Genomic DNA, 3,264 nt, shown 5'->3' on the forward strand with positions numbered 1-3,264 from the left:
GGCCCACAAGCAGCATGTTCCAAGGCCCACAGGTCCTGGTCGTGCTGCTCTGCTGGGCCCCGGGCTGGGCATTCTGCCTCCAGTCAGCACCTCCTGGGCTCCTTGCTGTGTTCCGGACACCCAGGAAGGGAGGATCGCCAGCCTTGTCCCACCTCTTATCCTGGCAGTATTCTGGAGGAGAACAAAGTCTGCCAAGGCCCTTTTCTACTAACTCCTTATCAGCCATCAGGGGGCTTGGTCCAAATGCGAGGTCACCTGCTGAGTGCCTAGTTTTGCGTTTTGGGGTTCCTGGAGGAGTTCCTGGAGTAGCTCCTCATGCCTGATCTTATGCCCCATAGCATATCTGTCGTGGCGCTATTGTATGTATTCTTTTTTATGTTTGTATTTTTGTTTATGGGGGACACCTGGCAGTGCTCAGGGATTACTCCTGGTTCTGCATTCAGAAATCGCTTCTGGTAGCTTGGGAAACCATATGCGATGCTGAGGATTGAACCCGGGTTTGTCCCAGGTAGGCCACGTGCAAGGCAAAGAAAGGCCCTACTGCTGAGCCAGCTCTGGGGCCCCATATTGTATATACCAGGGGTCTTCAAACTTTTTAAAGTGGGGGCAGGATTACAGTCCCTTAGAGAGCAGGAGGGCCGGACTATATGAGCTACTAATTCCTACTCACACTGCACATATCTTATATAATAAAATGAAAACCATTTATAAATAAAAAGATCACGCACCAGTATTTCAATGGTAACTGTGGGCCTGCTTTTGGCTAATGAGATGGCCAATGTCCGGTTCCATATTTGTCACTGCCAGACGTAACAAGTGATGCAAGTGGGCATCAGTTAATCTTGATCTGGTTGGAGATTGCAGATGTTTCATTCTTGAAAAAGTCTGTTCACAGGCATAAGTGCTACCAAAGATGGTTACCATTTTGAATGCATGGTACCTGATATTTGGATATGTCTCAGAGGGGAGAGATGCATAGAAATTCAAAAGGTTATTTGACTTAAATACGTCTTTCAGAGAGTCACAATTCTGCAGTTCAGCCAGTTCCATTTGGTAAATTGTAAGAACATGTTCAATCTCAACAGAAAATGGGTTACAAAAAAACTGTATGTCCTGTTCATGAAGATGAAGCTCTTTGAATCTAAATTGAAACTCCTTTTGCAACAATTCTAGTGAAGCCAGACATGTTTCCTTTGGGAATGCAACCAATGGTTTGTCCGCTGACAGGTTTTGAGTTGTTGGGAGATGACTGAAGTTTTCTTCCTGTACTTGTTTGATGAGAAGGCCTAATTTTACTTCAAATGCTTTCACATGCGATGTCATATCACAGATGAGCTTCCCCTTGCCTTGAAGTTGCAGATTAAAACTGCTGAGCTACAGATACTGTTGTATGTCAGAAAGGCAAGGTGCCATTTCCATTCTGCATCATTGAGCTCTGGTACTTCTTGGTTTGTTGAAAGTAGAAAAGCTGTAATCTGCAGAATTAAGTCATAGAAACATTTCTAAACTCTCCCTCTACTCAGCCAATGGACTTCTGTGTGGTACAGAACATCTTCATGGGCAACATTTACCCCAGATAGAAATTCCTGAAATTGTCTATGGTTTAGTGCATGAGTTCTAATGTAATTAACACAAGATACCACAATTTTTATAACAGAGTCCCACTTCAGCGATTTACAACACAGTGCTTGTTGGTGGATGAGGCAGTGTATGGCAATTGGATGAGGATGGTTATGTTTGTCCATCTCTTGTGTAATGTGAGCAGTTACTCCTCTCTTAGACCCCACCATGCTAGGAGCACCATCAGTTGTTACACTGACTAGTTTAACCCAGTCCAGCTCCAAACCATTCACAGTTTGGCAAACCTTTTCAAATATATCTACACCTGTGGTTGTACCTTTGATACTTTGCAGTGCAGCAAGCTCTTCTGTGACTTCAAAATACTCATTTGTCCCACGCATATAAATGAGAAGTTGGGCAGAATCACGAACATCATTGCTTTCGTCGAGTGCTAAGGAAAAATAGCAAAGTTTCTTTGCAGAGTTTTGCAAATGGTGCAGCAATTTTTCTCCCATTTCTTCAATCCTTCGTGTCATTGTAACTCCTGAAAGGCTCACTGTACTAAATAAATTGGCCTTCTCTGGACACATATCTTTGGCAACAGAAATAAGGCATTCTTTAACAAATTCTCCCTCCACAAATGGTTGCCATTGCATGCTATTAGCTTGGCAACTTGAAAACTTGCCTGCAGTGAGGAAGTATTTAACTGCTTCTGCTTCACAAAAGTATTTTGCTGAGTCGTCAGTGTATGTTTTAGTTGTAATATTTTATCTTTTCTCACTTCTCCAACCAAACAATAATATTTATCTTTATGTTGAGTTTGATAGTGGCGTCGCAAATTGTATTCTTTGAACACAGCAACTATATTCTGGCATATCAGACACACAGTTTTTTCTTTGTACTGCATAAAAAAGTAATCGTAAGTCCACTGTTCTTTGAATATCCTACACTTGCCGTCAGTTTTTTCTTTTTCTTGACATCATTGTTTCCTAGGGATTCCAAACTGATATTAATGAAATACAAATATGTGTGTATATATACACACAGTGTATGAACCCCCATTAGTCCCTGATGTGAACACTTACCCCTTGCAGGCTTTTCTAAGCAGACCAGCTCAGTTCCTGATAGTTCAGTTATATCTCCCTATATAATGCCCAAATTGATATGTTCGGATTTAGCATGTGAACACTGAAAAGGAATTGTAAAATGCATATAAATTTTCAATGTAACCCCTTTAAAATGCTTCAGCATCGAACCCCTAATTTTCCACATGGGCAATTTGGAATCCCTAGGAAACAGCACCGAACCCCTAACCTCCCAACCACCGCCCATCCCCTAACTTTGATTTCAGCACTCACCACCCCCAAAGGGGAATTTTCATATGAGTCACCCACAGCTCAATCGGGCAGAACCCCCCATCTGGCAAAATTTTATTTCTATTGCACTTTTGACTGACCTTTGGCAGTGGAGGGAGTGGAGGAAAACCTCACTGACAGGCAGGCACAGCACACAGACACCACGTTGCCTGGGGGTGGAGCAGGCGCCTTTTTACATCATATAGTCACCCACATGTGGTACTCCTCGCCACGCGGCATCCGGCGCCCTCCAGTGACGTCATCAGCAATGCTTGCACCAAGCACCAGGAACAAGGGCGCATCAGTGTCCCTCTCAACACCGCCCTTGCGCCCACCCTCCCAGCACACA

Source organism: Suncus etruscus, chromosome 2 (assembly GCF_024139225.1).
Source record: "Suncus etruscus isolate mSunEtr1 chromosome 2, mSunEtr1.pri.cur, whole genome shotgun sequence".
NCBI classification, from domain to species: domain Eukaryota; kingdom Metazoa; phylum Chordata; class Mammalia; order Eulipotyphla; family Soricidae; genus Suncus; species Suncus etruscus.